General features: G+C 40.7%; 1 long non-coding RNA gene across 1 annotated transcript; it reads left to right on the top strand.

Annotated features, from left to right (window-relative positions):
• The first annotated feature begins 132 nt into the window (after positions 1-132).
• On the top strand, positions 133-9015 carry LOC136793687 (uncharacterized). Its single transcript, XR_010839301.1, has 3 exons — positions 133-1644; positions 2021-2481; positions 8980-9015. It is a non-coding gene; the product is annotated as an uncharacterized lncRNA (long non-coding RNA).
• Positions 9016-15952: the final 6937 nt, after the last annotated feature.

The following is a 15952-nucleotide window of genomic DNA, read 5'->3' on the forward strand; positions in this document are numbered from 1 at the left end:
CCGCCGCTCCGCCCCCGCCCGCACTCGCTCCGCGCGCGCGCCCGGATGCCCCGCCCCCGCCCCCGCTCGCTCCACCCGCCAGCCGCTCCCGCCAGCTGCTCGCCTCAATCGCCCCCGCCCCGCCCCCTGCTGGGCTCGCGGGTCGCGGCGTCCCGGACGCTGGCCGCGGCCGCCCTCGCTAACCCCTGGGGCCAGGAGAGGAGGCGCCGCCGCCGCTGCGCCGCCATGTTGTTTGCGGACTGTCGCCCGAGATGGCAAGGAGGGGGTTCGGACTAGAGTCTCGGGACCTGGGGGGACAAGGCGAGGCCTGCAAAGGGTCGCGCAGGGATAGAGCGTACTCGAGTGGCGCCTGTGGAGCGGGCCGAGCGCGGCAGCCTCCTCTGCACGGACGGCCCTGACTTGGGGCGCGTAGACCCGCGGTATCTAGGCTGGTGGCCTTTTCCTCCCCAGCGTCCGCAAAGCCGTCGCCTTGGGGCCAATGCTTGTCCCTGCCACACCTGCTCGCCCACCCGCCCGCTTGCCCCAGGAGAGAGGTCTCGAGCCTGCGCATCCTTTTTTAGTCGACCGACCCTTTCTAGATGTCCAGGGATCCCCCACCTACAAAGGAAAAGCCTAGGGTGGGGGGAAGGGAAGTGAGACGTCGTGGGCTCCACCTTCCGCACCGCTGGGTGGGACGGCCAGGCCACACTTTTCCATTCCTGTTCCTCTCGTCCCCACTTGGACTGCCAAATCCGCCTCTCCCTTCCCGTCCCCACGCGCCTACATCTCGCTGTCTCCCTGCATCCCTTTGCTGCCTCCGATCCCTTCCTTTTATAAGTTACAGATGGACAGACCCAAGTTCTGTCGCATAGTCCTTAATGTCATCATTAATATGGGAACGAACTTTAAAACCGAGGAGGAAAGCTTTTCGTCATGATACTAAACCACCCCCAGCCCCGCCTCCATCCCCACCCCCACGATGAAGCCACATAGACATTTCCTTTCCTTTCCGCCCCTCCTTTTGCTTTTCTCAGTCGGCTGGAGCTGCGGAGACACCTGCTGATCTAAGGAAAGGGAGAGAGCAAGAATGCGCTGCATCGCCTATTAAAAATAGGGAATTTCTTGACATTCACATCTTCAGATTTTTCGGTTGCGGCTTTGTTATTTTACTTGAGATTGAGTGAATTTTCAGATCAAAGATACCCAGATCGGAATAACCAAAAATATCTCTGAAACATGTTTGGGTTATCTATTATTTTACATAATTCAGAGTTATTAGCATAACTAAGTACTAGTTACGGTGCATCGTGGAATGAGGTTGCATGTTTTTCAAACCCAGACTTTGTTAACAAGCAGATCTGAAGCAAACCATGTAATGAATATAATAATTAGTATTCCAGATTACCTTCTAAATTGTAAATTCTGACGTTCATTTGTAGAAAAGCTTTCTAGTTTTACTATAGTTGCTGTCATCACCTATTAAAATGTTAGTTAGGAAAAGGTTTGAAGTGCCATATAGTCGGCAAAAAGTATTTCATTGCTAATTAGCCTTGGAGGGAAATGATGTGGACACATTACTTTGAAGCATTCTCCTTTTAATTTTTCTTGAATTCTTTTTCAGGATTTTTCTTTCCTTCTTAGACCTCTGAAATACTCATTCTATAGGTAGGAACATACAGTTATTTCCTACTTTTAGCAGGTCAGTGTGCTGATCTTTTGATACAGCAACAACTGAAATGTTATTTTATAAACGAAGACTTTACAGTTCAAGATAGTCTATACTGCGAAGCTAGGTTAATAGAACAAATAGTAGGGAAAATAGCACAATCAGCCCTCCACACCCACAGGCTCTGCCTCCACCGATCGAAAATATTAGAAAAAAAAATTCCAGAAGTTCCATAAAGCAAAACTTGAATTTGCCACCAACTATTTGTATAGCATTTACATTGTATTAGGAATTATAAGTAATCTAGAGATGATTTAAAGTATGTGGAGGGCTTCCCTGGTGGCACAGTGGTTAAGAATCCGCCTGCCAATGCAGGGGTCACGGGTTCGAGCCCTGGTCCGGGAAGATCCCACATGCCGCAGAGCAGCTAACCCCAGGCGCCACAACTACTGAGCCTGCGTTCTAGAGCCTGCGAGCCACAACTACTGAGACTGTGCACCAAAACTGCTGAAGCCCGCACACCACAACTACTGAAGCCCATGCGCCTAGAGCCTGTGGTCCACAACAAGAGAAGCCACCGCAATGCGAAGCCCACGCACTGCAACAAAGAGTAGCCCCTGCTTGCCACAGCTAGATGAAAGCCCGCATGCAGCAATGAAGACCCAATGCCGCCCAAAATAAATAAATTTATTAAAAAATAAATGAATAAAGTATGTGGGACCATATGTGTAGGTTATATGCAAAGACTATAACATTTTATAAGGGACTCGAGCATTCTTGGATTTTGGTATCCACAGGGGCCCTGGAAACAATCCTCCTTGGTTGGAGGGACAACTGTATCCTTTTTCCTATTGTTTTCAACTAGATTTAGTAATCTGTGGTTAAAATGATTGGATGAGAAACCACGTGAATTACATGCCTTATGCTTTCTCTTTTCATGTGTGAGACTAAATAAAAGTTTGTACATGTCACATTCAATAGAACAAAATGCTTTAATACTGGCAAAACAAGGCAAGTCAGGAATTTTAATTTCTGCTACTGCACCAGAATAGATAATCCACTTCTACACAAGTCCACTGATTAATTCGCCTGAGTTGCACACAAAAAAATGATAATTCATGGATGTTCCCTTTTACTTCCTGTTAAATACCTTGCTCTCAATGCACCACCGCATCCCTTCTTCATCCTCATGGGCTCCAGCCAGGATGGAGACTGGAGAGTGGGAAAGGGGCTGCTGGAAAGCTGCAGAGTGCTGGCTCCAGTGGGCTTGACCAACATACTCCTACCTGCCACCAACATGCTTCTGAAGGCCCAGGTAGGAGTGAGAGGGTTGTGGTGCAGGACATACAGAGAGATCTGGTCATTCTGTACAGAGGTGTGCAGAAGATGCCTTTCAGGTCTGCCAAGTGTCAGCAAAAAGTGTAACAGTGATGGCATCTAAGTACAAACCCGTTAGCCCAGGAAAACCTAGGAGTGAGGCAGGAGAAACATTTCACCTTCCGAAGTCCAGGAGGAAAACGTGAGCTCATTCATATACCTATGAGGTACAGGAGTTTGGGGGCAGGGTGGGGAAGCTAGAGATCTGGTTATTTCCGTGAAAGAAAAGCAAAGACCAAATTACAAGGTAATGACAGGTATAAATTATAGATAACATTCTACTGTAATTATATACAGTGATACTAAAGTGAACAGTAGCAAAGTAAGTTCTGACAGGTTGGTTAAAAGTGGTTTATAAATAACACCTTAATTATATAAGGTAAAGCTACGAATTACTGAACTTTTTTTTTTATACAGCAAGTTCTTACTAGTCATCCATGTTATACACATCAGTGTATACATGTCAATCCCAATCACCCAATTCACCACACCACCACTACCACCCCCCCACGGCTTTCCCCCTTGGTGTCCATACATTTGTCCTCTACATTTGTGTCTCATTTTCTGCCCTGCAAACCAGTTCATCTGTACCATTTTTCTAGGTTCCACATATATGCGTTAATATACGATATTTGTTTTTCTCTTTCTGACTTACTTCACTCTGTATGACAGCCTCTAGATCCATCCACGTCTCAACAAATGACCCAATTTCATTCCTTTTTATGGCTGAGTAATATTCCATTGTATATATGTACCACATCTTCTTTATCCATTCATCTGTCATTGGGCATTTAGGTTGCTTCCATGACCTGGCTATTGTAAATACTGCTGCAATGAACATTGGAGTGCATGTGTCTTTTTGAATTATGGTTTTCTCTGGGTATATATCCAGTAGTGGGATTGCTAGGTCATATGGAATTCTATTTTCAGTTTTTTAAGGAACCTCCATACTGTTCTCCATAGTGGCTGTATCAATTTACACTCCCACCAGCAGTGCAAGTGATTTCCCTTTTCTCCACACTCTCTCCACCATTTATTGTTTGTAGATTTTCTAATGATGCCCATTCTAACCGGTGTGAGGTGATACCTAATTGTACTTTTGATTTGCATTTCTCTAATAATTAGTGATGTTGAGCAGCTTTTCATGTGTTTCTTGACCATCTGTATGTCTTCTTTGGAGAAATGTCTATTTAGGTTTTCTGCCCATTTTTGGATTGGGTTGTTTGTTTTTTTAAATATTGAGCTGTATGAGCTGTTTATATATTTTGGAGATTAATCCTTTGTCCTTTGTTTCGTTTGCAAATATTTTCTCCCATTCTGAGGTTGTCTTTTCATCTTGTTTATGGTTTCCTTTTCTGTGCAAAAGGTTTGAAGTTTCATTAGGTCCCATTTGTTTATTTTTGTTTTTATTTCCATTACTCTAGGAGGTGGATCAAAAAAGATTTTGCTGTGATTTATGTCAAAGAATGTTCTTCCTATGTTTTCCTCTAAGAGTTTTAAAGTGTCTGGTCTTACATTTAGGTCTCGAATCCATTTTGAGTTTATTTCTGTATACAGTGTTAGGGAGTGTTCTAATTTCATTCTTTTACATGTAGCTGTCCAGTTTTCCCAGCACCACTTATTGAAGACACTGTCTTTTCTCCATTGTATATCCTTGCCTCCTTTGTCATAGATTAGTTGACCATAGGTGTGTGGGTTTATCTCTGAATGTCTATCTTGTTCCATTGATCTATATTTCTGCTTTTGTGCCAGTACCATATTGTCTTGATTACTGTAGCTTTGTAGTATAGTCTGAAGTCACGGAGTCTGATTCCTGCAGCTCTGCTTTTTCCCCCTCAGGACTGCTTTGGCTATTCGGGGTCTTTTTTGTCTCCATACAAATTTTAAGTTTTTTGTTCTAGCTCTGTAAAAAATGCCATTGGTAATTTGATAGGGATTGAATTGAATCTGTAGATTGCTTTGGGTAGTATAGTCATTTTCACAATATTGATTCTTCCAATCCAAGAACATGGTATATCTCTCCATCTGTTGGTATCATCTTTAATTTCTTTCATCAGTGTCTAATAGTTTTCTGCATACAGGTCTTTTATCTCCCTAGGTAGGTTTATTCCTAGGTATTTTATTCTTTCTGTTGCAATGGTAAATGGGAGTGTTTCCTTCATTTCTCTTTCAGATTTTGCATAATTAGTATATAGGAATGCAAGAGATTTCTGTGTGTTAATTTTGTATCCTGCAACTTTACCAAATTCATTGGTTAGCTCTAGTAGTTTTCTGGTGGCATCTTTAGGATTCTCTAATTATAGTATCATGTCATCTGCAAACAGTGACAGTTTTACTTCTTTTCCAATTTGTATTCCTTTTATTTCTTTTTCTTCTCTGATTGCTGTGGCTATGACTTCCAAAACTATGTTGAATAATAGTGGTGAGAGTGGACATCCTTGTCTTGTTCCTGATCTTAGAGGAAATGCTTTCAGTTTTTCACCATTGAGAATGGTGTTTCTGTGGATTTGTTGTATATGGCCTTTGTTATGTTGAGGTAGGTTCCTTCTATGTCCACTTTCTGGAGAGTTTTTATCATAAATGGGGGTTGAATTTTGTTGAAAGTCTTTTCTGCATCTATTGAGATGATCATATGGTTTTTCCCTTCAATTTCTTAATATGGTGTATCACATTGATTGATTTGTGTGTATTGAAGAATCCTTGCATCCCTGGGATAAATCCCACTTGATAATGGTGTATGATCTTTTTAATGTGTTGCTGCATTCTGTTTGCTAGTATTTTGTTCAGGTTTTTTGCATCTATATTCATCAGTGATATTGGTCTGTAATTTCTTTTTTTTTGTAGTATCTTTGTCTGGTTTTGGTATCAGGGTGATGGTGGCCTCATAGAACGAGTTTTGGAGTGTTCCTTCCTCCACAATTTTTTGGAAGAGTTTGAGAATGGTGGGTGTTAGCTCTTCTCTAAATGTTGATAGAATTCACCTATGAAGCCATCTGGTCCTGGAGTTTTGTTTGTTGGAAGATTTTTAATCACAATTTCAATTTCATTACTTGTGATGGATCTGTTCATATTTTCTATTTCTTCCTGGTTCAGTCTTGGAAGGTTATACCTTTTTAAGAATTTGTCCATTTCTTCCAGGTTGTCCATTTTATTGGCATAGAGTTGCTTGTCGTAGTCTCTTAGGATGCTTTGTATTTCTGTGGTGTGTTCTAACTTCTTTTTCATTTCTAATTTTATTGATTTGAGTCCTCTCCCTCTTTTTCTTTTTTTCTTTTTTTTTTCTTTTTTTTTTTTTTTTGTGGTACGCGGGCCTCTCACTGTTGTGGCCTCTCCCGTTGCGGGGCACAGGCTCCAGACGCGCAGGCTCAGCGGCCATGGCTCACGGGCCCAGCCGCTCCGCGGCATGTGGGATCTTCCCGGACCGGGGCACGAACCTGTATCCCCTGCATCGGCAGGCGGATTCTCAACCACTGCGCCACCAGGGAAGCCCTCCCTCTTTTTCTTGATGAGTCTGGCTAATGGTTTATCAATTTTGTTTATCTTCTCAAAGAACCAGCTTTTAGTTTTATTGACCTTTGCAATTGTTTTCTTTGTTTCTATTTCATTTATTTCTGCTATGATCTTTATGGTTTCTTTCATTTTGCTAACTTTGGGTTTTGTTTGTTCTTCTTTCTCTAGTTCTTTTTCTTATAAGGAGAGATTGTTTATTTGAGATTTTTCTTGTTTCTTGAGGTAGGCTTGTATAGCTATACACTTCCCTCTTATAACTGCTTTTGCTGCATCCCATCGGTTTTGGATCATCGTTTTTTTAATTATCATTTGTCTCTAGGTATTTTTTGATTTCCTCTTTGATTTCTTCAGTGATCTCTTGGTTATTTAGTAATGTATTGTTTAGCCTCCATGTGTTTGTGTTTTTTACGTTTTTTTCCCTGTAATTCCTTTCTAATCTCATAGCACTGTGGCCAGAAAAGATGCTTGATATGATTTCAATTTTCTTAAATTTACTGAAGCTTGATTTGTGACCCAAGATGTGATCTATCTTGGAAAATGTTCCATGCGCACTTGAGAGGAATTTGTAATCTGCTGGTTTTGGATGGAATGTCCTATAAAGATCAATTAAATCTATCTGGTCTGTTGTGTCATTTAAAGCTTCTGTTTCCTTATTTATTTTCACTTGGATGATCTGTCCATTGGTGTAAGTGAGGTGTTAAGGTCCCCCACTATTATTGTGTTACTGTCAATTTCATCTTTTATAGCTGTTAGCAGTTGCCTTATGTATTGAGGTGCTCCTATGTTGGGTGCATATATATTTATAATTGTTATATTTTCTTCTTGGATTGATCCCTTGATCATTATGTAGTGTCCTTCCTTGTCTCTTGTAACATTCTTTATTTTAAAGTCTATTTTATCTGATATGAGTATTGCTACTCCAGCTTTCTTTTGATTTCCATTTGCATGGAATATCTATTTCCATCCCCTCACTTTCAGTCTGTATGTGTCCCTAGGTCTGAAGTGGGTCTCTTGTGGACAGCATATAGATGGGTCTTGTTTTTGTATCCATTCAGCAAGCCTGTGTCTTTTGGTTGGAGCATTGAATCCATTCACATTTAAGGTAATTATCAATATGTATGTTCCTATGACCATTTTCTTAATTGTTTTGGTTTGTTTTTGTAGGTCCTTTTCTTTTCTTGTGTTTCCCACTTAGAGAAATTCCTGTAGCATTTGTTGTAGAGCTGGTTTGGCGGTGCTGAATTCTCTTAGCTTTTGCTTGTCTATAAAGCTTTTGATTTCTCCATCAAATCTGAATGAGATCCTTACCAGGTAGAGTAATCTTGGTTGTAGTTTCTTCCCTTTCATCACTTTAAGTATATCATACCACTCCCTTCTGGCTTGTAGAGTTTCTGCTGAGAAATCAGCTGTTAACCTTATGGGACTTCCCTTGTATGTTTTTTGTCATTTTTCCCTTGCTGCTTTCAGTAATATTTCTTTGTCTTTAATTTTTGCCAATTTGATTACTGTGTGTCTCGGTGTGTTTCTTCTTGGGTTTATCCTGTATGGAACTCACTGCGCTTCCTGGACCTGGGTGGCTATTTCCTTTCCCATGTTAGGGAAGTTTTCGACTATAATCTCTTCTAATATTTTCTCTGGTCCTTTCTCTCTCTCTTCTCTTTCTGGAACTCCTATAATGCAAATGTTGTTGCATTTAATGTTGTCCCAGAGGTCTCTTAGGCTGTCTTCAGTTCTTTTCATTCTTTTTGTTTTAGTCTGTTCTGCAGCAGTGAATTCCACCATTCTGTTTTCAAGGTCACTTATCCGTTCTTCTGCCTCAGTTATTCTGGTATTGATTCCTTCTAGTGTAGTTTTCATTTCAGTTATTGTATTTTTTCATCTCTGTTTGTTTGTTCTTTAATTCTTCTAGGTCTTTGTTAAACAGTTCTTGCATCTTCTCAATCTTTGCCTCCATTGTTTTTCCGAGGTCCTGGATCATCTTCACTAACATTATTCTGAATTCTTTTTCTGGAAGGTTGCCTATCTCCACTTCATTTAGTTGTTTTTCTGGGGTTTTATCTTGTTCCTTTATCTGGTACATAGCCCTCTGCCTTTTCATCTTGTCTGTCTTTCTGTGAATGTGGGTTTTGTTCCACAGGCTGCAGGATTGTAGTTCTTCTTGCTTCTGCTGTCTGCCCTCTGGTGGATGAGGCTGTCTAAGAGGTTTGTGCAAGTTTCCTGATGGGAGGGACTGGTGGTTGGTAGAGCTGGGTGTTGCTCTTGTGGGCAGAGCTCAGTAAAACTTTAATCTACTTGACTGCTGATGGGTGGTGCTGGGTTCCCTCCCTGTCGGTTGTTTGGCCTGAGGCAACCCAACACTGGAGGCTGCCCGGGCTGTTTTGTGGGGCTAATGGCGGACTCTGGGAGGGCTCACACCAAGGAGTACTTTCCATAACTTCTGCTGCCAGTGTCCTTGTCCTCACGGTGAGCCACCGCTGCCCCCCACTTCTGCAGGAGACCCTCCAACACTAGCAGGTAGGTCTCTTTCAGTCTCCCCTGGGGTCACTGCTCCTTCCCCTGGGTCCCAGTGCACACACTACTTTGTCTGTGCCCTCTAAGAGTGGAATCTCTTTTTCCCCCAGTCCTGTCAGAGTTGTGCAATCAAATCCCGCTAGCCTTAAAAGTCTGATTCTCTAGGAATTCCTCCTCCCGTTCTTGGACCCCCAGGTTGGGAAACCTGATGTGGGGCTCAGAACCTTCAGTCCAGTGGGTGGACTTCTGTGGTATAAGTGTTCTCCAGTTTGTGAGTCACCCACCCAGCAGTTTTGGGATTTGATTTTATTGTGATTGCACCCCTCCTACCATCTCATTGTGGCTTCTCCTTTGTCTTTGATGTGGGATATCCTTTTTGGTGGGTTCCAGTGTCTTCCTGTCAATGACTGTTCAGCAGTTAGTTGTGATTCTGGTGTTCTCACAAGAGGGAGTGAGAGCACGTCCTTCTACTCTGCTGTCTTGGTTCAGGGCCGTGAACTTTTTTTTTTTAAGAAAACATCTTTTTCACATTTCAACTGAGTGTTGTTCTAAAGTAATAAACTTGGAGAAATAAATTTTAGCCATGTTGACATTGTTGAAAAACATTGTTAGAACTCTTCCTTAGATTTAATTGCTGTGGCTTTTAAAAACTACTATTAAAAAAATAGCTTGTCTTTATTACAAAAAAATGAACAATACATTGTCATTACAGAAAAAGATATAAAATACAGATTAGCAAAATGAAGAAAATAAACTCTGGATCCTTCCCACATTCAGGTAATCACTAAGACCTTGGTCTGTATCTTTACAAAATCTCCCGTCTGTCTGTCTGTCTATCTATCTATCTAAACACACACATAGTGTTTCTTGCTTTGTTTTTATAAAAACAGAACATCCTGAAATACTGTTTTGTATCTGTGCAACTCATTCTTGAGAATCCCCCCAGTGGTGCAGTAAATCTATCTTTAGAGGGTGAATTTTAAAAAATTACTCAATGTTATGGAGGGCCAAGACTGAGGAATAGAGTGGATGATGATCAAATGTTATATTTTGAATCAGACCTCTCTTGAATCTGTTCTTTCTCTGTGGATTCCCATGGCCATTAACCTAGTCAATCCCTTAACATCTCTAACCCAAATTATTTCCATAGCTTTCCAACAGGTCTTGCCTTCAGTGTTTTGCCTGCTCTTATTGCTACCAGAATGACCTTTCCAAAATACATAACTTCTTGTCAGACCTTTCTTTAACAATACTTGAATGATGTTTCAAAGCACAACTCTGAAACCCGTAGTGTAACATTCACCCGAATTCTTTATAAAGAGCTCCTTTTCTTAATGTCCTAACTAGAATCAATTGTTTCTTTCTTTCTGCTCCCAGAGTGTTGTACACACATATTTATGCACCTATTACACTACATTGTAGTTATTTGTTCCCCCAGTAGGTCATGGCAGAGAGGGGAAAGGCCATGTCTAATTGCACCTTGAATCCCCACATGTAGCACACTATCTGGAGTGTGCTGTTGAGAAGGCACTCAGTAAACTCAGAGTAAAGGAAAATAAGATGTTTTCTTAATGTGGCTTTTAAGGGGCTCTGAAAACAGTTTCCAAAGAGGAATGACAAAAATGCTTCAAGTGATGAGATGCACTTATTTCTTTTTTTTCCTTTTTTTAAAATTGAAGTTGATTTACAATGTTTCAGGGGTACAGCAAAATGATTCATTTTATATATATATATGTATATCTATATTGTTTTTCAGATTCTTTTCCATTAGAAAAGAATAGGTTTTTACAAGATATTGAATATAGTTCCCTCTGATGAACAGGAGGTCCTTGCTGTTTATCTGTTTTATATATGATAGTGTATATCTGTTAATCCCAAATTCCTAATTTATCCCTCCCATCCCCTTTCCCCTTTGGTAACCGTAAGTTTGTTTTCTATGTCTATGAGTCTATTTCTGTTTTATAGATAAGTTCATTTGTATCTTTTTTTTTTTAGATTTCACATATAAGTGATATCATATGATATTTGTCTTTCTCTTTCTGACTTACTTCACTTAGTATGATAATCTCTAGGTCCATCCTTGTTGCTGCACATGACATTATTTCATTCTTTTTTATGGCTGAGTAATATTCCATTGTGTGTGTGTGTGTGTGTGTGTGTGTGTGTGTGTGTGTGTGTATATAATATATATATACATATATACACATACATACATCTATATATATATCACATCTTCTTTATTGAGCTGCACTAATTTAGGTGGTTTGTTCTGGTATTGCTTCTTAAAAATGTCTTGATCTTCTAGCACAGTGCTGTCCAATAGAACTTTCTGCAACGGTGGAAATGTTCTCTATCTTTACTGTCCTATATGTAGCCACTAGCCGGATGTGGCTACTGAGTACTTGAAATGTGACTATCGTGACTGAGGAACTGAATTTTAAATTGTAGTTAATTTTAGTTAACTTGTATTTGAGTAGTCAGATGTGACTAGTGGCCAGCATATTGGACAGCACATCTCTAGAGTGTGAACTTGAAAAGAATAGCCCCAAATAGTGGCACCCTTATTAATAAACTTCAATGTATCTTAACTTCATGCTTCCGAATATATGCAAGCAAACATTTTCCAAATGATGAGGGCAGGTCTAAACGAGCTCTAAATGGCTAAGCTTAAAATACTAAATAGCTTCTTTCTTTTTTGGGGGGGTGGGTGGTTCTTTTCTTTACTATTTTCACAGAAATTTGCATTTTCAGAAGTGGATGAGATTAACTACATTTGACTACATCTTGTCTCAGCCCAGTGCTGTGTAGAAATGACCTTAATCTGGTGCTACGGAGAAGAAAGTGTTAATGGCAGTAAAGTTGAAATGTCTGTATATGTTTTCAAGTTGGTTTTGGATGCCCTCTTTAGACATTTCCAAAGAAATAACAATATCCAAAGAGATAAATATATCTACATATATTTATACCTCATCTAAATCTTAATCCCAATTTTACATTTGCTTTCTACACACGAGACAAAAATAAATAAAACAATAAATGTCACAATAAAAGCATGCATTTATTTATAATTTTAATGAATTAATTAATTTATTTATAATTCCATGCATGATGCACCTATTTGAAATTTTCATGAGTCTAAGTTAACAGAAACTCTGTATGTCCTAAGGTTGCTGAAGATGGCAAAACAAGTCAGAATGGCAGACACTGTTATTCATTCTTTCTTTTTGTGTTGCTAGCAGAACGCTGATTTAATTTGGCATGGCAATATGCCCAGTTAAGAGTGGTTTCTTTTCTGGACTTCCTTGCAGCTAGAGGTGGGCACATGACATAATTCTGACCAGTGAGGTGTAATCTGAATGGTTTAGGGGAAGTTTTTGCTACCTTTGTCCTGGCTGAAATGAGGGTATGATGTGTGTATATGGTGCTACAATCTTATAACCATGAGGCTGCAAGCATGAGGATGAATGTCAAAGGACTCAGTATGGTGTAGTGGGAAGATAGAAGGATTCTGAAACATTCATGAAATTGGGGAACTGATATACCAGCTTGGATTGTCTATATCTGTTTTTTCTGTCATTTGTAGCTAAACACATTTCTTTTACACTCAGCTTGCACACATACTAACCCACAATTTTTTTCTTAGTTGATCCCAAAACTAGTTAATTGGTTGGATTTCTACTGGTTTAACCTGTTGTTTCAGTTATAAAGACACAACCCTAATCAAGTAAAATGTCTCTTCTTAATTCTAAGATTTTCGGAAATTGTAGTAACCTTTATAAAAGCATGAACTTTATTGTTCAGAGTTAGAAAAGATGCCTCTATATTTCAACTCAAGGTACTGGAAAGAGTTAAATTAGGAGTTATGAAAACTGGCTTTTAGTTTTGCTTCTTCCAGTTTTTAACTAATTAAACTAACTAACTTTGAGTTAGTTTCCTGATCCTTACATGGGTGTTGTGAAGCAAAATGAGAAAACAAACAAAAGTGCCTTTTGAATTACAATGCATTTTAATAAATCTAACTTAATGAGCTCTTACTAGGTAAGAGAATCTGCTAAGCACTTTCCAAGGATAGGTTCATGTATTCTCCTTAGGAATCTACTTTTAATATTGCCATAGAATAGAAACTCATCCCCATTTTATAGATGGGGAAATTAAGGAATCATCTAGTAAACTGTGCAGATACATCTCTTTACTTCCCACAAAGCACAGCATAGTTGCTCAAAAAAAAAAAATTCTGGCAGGAACAGATGTGCATTTTATTCCTTTTGAGGTCCTGTAATTGTATACCATTTAGGATGTTGTAAACTCATAGATTTGGCCATGATAAAGGATGGCTACTGAAGGCTTACCCAGCACCTCCCTCTTGCCTGACTTCCTAATGGAACATTTTCTACTACAGATACTGAAATAATCATCCTTTATTAAGGTGGCAATCCAAGTTCAGCATCTCTGGCTAACAGTTTCTCTTGCCTCTAGACGTTTTTGAGGACAGATACAGAGGATCTCCAGCCTTTTGTAACCTCCTGGCCCACAGGCTCAACAAACATTTTTGAATGGATGAATGTTAAATGTTTCACCAAGACGGTGCTTTTGGAGGCTCTGCAAATATTACTATGTTAAAGACATGTTTTGATCAGGAGAGCAACAGAGGATAGTCTGGAAAGATCTGAGTAAATCTTACATTATTTAAATATATTAGGTATTAGAGTTTATTTCTGAAGGGCAGGTGGATATGAAATTGGGATTCCCAGTATCACTGTTTAGGTAGAGGCATTAGCACTTGGAGGATACACTCACATGGTAAATTTCCTCCAGAAACAAAAGAGATACATTAAACCTTCCTGGGATGACTCTATTTCTATCAGATTTTTCTTCATAGGAAGCTGAAGCCCTGAGTCACTTCATCAGTGGCAGGATAAAAGTACCCGGTGATGTGAGGATTGCCAACACGAAGACACCTTCCAGAACGTCAAGGAGTTCCTTGCTTAAAGGTCTGTGCTAATGCATTCTGATGATCATGGACCATTGTTTCTTATCTCTGAGTCTTCTTTTCACCATGCAGGAGCTTTGCTTTGTGACAGAATGCTATATGGCACTAAAACATCTACTTGAAAAAAAAAGTGCTGTCAACATAGAAGTATTAATACAGGTAAAAGACTCATGGTGAAAGTCAAGAAGTTCCATGAACTACCTTGATACTCAAATGCTTTTATAATTATATTGATTACAGACCTCTTTTGGAAACCCATTTCTAACGACAAATTTGTGCTCTTTATGATGGCCCTATCATAGCATTAGTTTCTTTTGTCCATCGCTGCAGATGGGACACGACTCTATAAGCCCAGAAAAGCCAGGATGAACGTCAATGCCCTCAGCTATCTCCCACTGTAGATAATGTGCCACTGAAAGTTTTAATTTTAGAAGGCCTTCCTGACTGTTGCCAAAATTTAGTCTCTGTACCCCAGTGCCGCATTAAATCTTGGAGACAGAGTTTTGGGTGAGGGAGAAAAAAATAGCTTTATTGCAGGGTGCCAAGCAAGGAGTCCAGGGCAGCTAGTGCCAAGACCTGAACTTCCTGAAGACTTTCAGGGAAAGGTTTATAAGACAGGGTGAGAAAGGGGGTTTGTGAGGTGTGTGATCAGCTCGTGGGCATTCTTTTATTTTATTTATTTATTTATTGGCTGTGTTGTGTCTTTGTTGCTGGGCGTGGGCTTTCTCTAGTTGTGGCGAGTGGGGGCTGCTCTTCCTTGTGATGCAAGGGCTTCTGATTGCAGTGGCTTCTGTTGTTGCAGAGCGTGGGCTATAGGTGTGCAGGCTTCAGTAGTTGTGGCACATGGGCCCAGTATTTGTGGCTCGCAGGCTCTAGAGCACAGGCTCAGTAGTTGTGGTGCACGGATTTAGTTGCTCTGTGGCACGTGGGATCTTCCTGGACCAGGGCTCAAACCCACATCCCCTGCATTGGCAGGTGGATTCTTAACCACTGAGCCACCAGAGAAGCCCCATGGGCATTCTTCTGATTGGTTGGTGGTGAGGTAATTGGGAGTCAGCATCATCAACCTTCTGGTTCTAACTGGTCTGGGGTGTACGTGCTTGTGGGCAGCATACAGTTAACTTCTTCCACCTGGTGGGGGGTTTCAGTATCTGCAAAACAGCTGAAAGGACACGGCTCAGAATGGTATCTGTAGCCCTTGAGGAAGAACTAAAGGTCCTTGACTTTGTTTAATGGCTAAAGTATTATTATTTTGTCTTGCTTTACTGTTTTCCTTTCTTTCTGTATTTTCTCACTTCTCTGATTATATTCTTTTTTTGTGTGTGTTTGTGGTACGCGGGCCTCTCACTGTTGTGGCCTCTCCCGTTGCGGAGCACAGGCTCTGGACGCGCAGGCTCAGCGGCCATGGCTCACGGGCCCAGCCGCTCCGCGGCATGTGGGATCTTCCCGGACCAGGGCACGAACCCACGTCCCCTGCATCGGCAGGCGGACTCTCAACCACTGCGCCACCAGGGAAGTATATTCTTTTACTAAAGTTTTTCTACAGACAAAAGGCAGCCAGACGACATGCATGGAGGCTTATTCTGGGAAAGCCTCATAAGGTCCTGCTTGGTTACATTACCACCTTTATCTGGTTGATAAAATTGATAATTCAATCACCAATTAGCCAACACTACTGATCGCTTACTATACAGCAGGCAACATATTGCACTGGGTGCTTAGGATACAAGATTATGAAACTATCCCCAGAAGTTTACAGTGTTTGGTTTGGTCCCCAAACTTTTGTGTAGCAGACTCTCTTGGTAGCTTTTTAAAATGCATACTTTCAGACTTCCCCCAGAGATTAAGACTGTCAAATTCCAAAATCCTCAGGTGGGAATGGGGGGAGGGTAGGCCTTCATGTTGTAGTCAACAGAATG

Source organism: Kogia breviceps, chromosome 2, assembly GCF_026419965.1.
Source record: "Kogia breviceps isolate mKogBre1 chromosome 2, mKogBre1 haplotype 1, whole genome shotgun sequence".
In the NCBI taxonomy this organism is placed as follows: Eukaryota; Metazoa; Chordata; class Mammalia; order Artiodactyla; family Physeteridae; genus Kogia; species Kogia breviceps.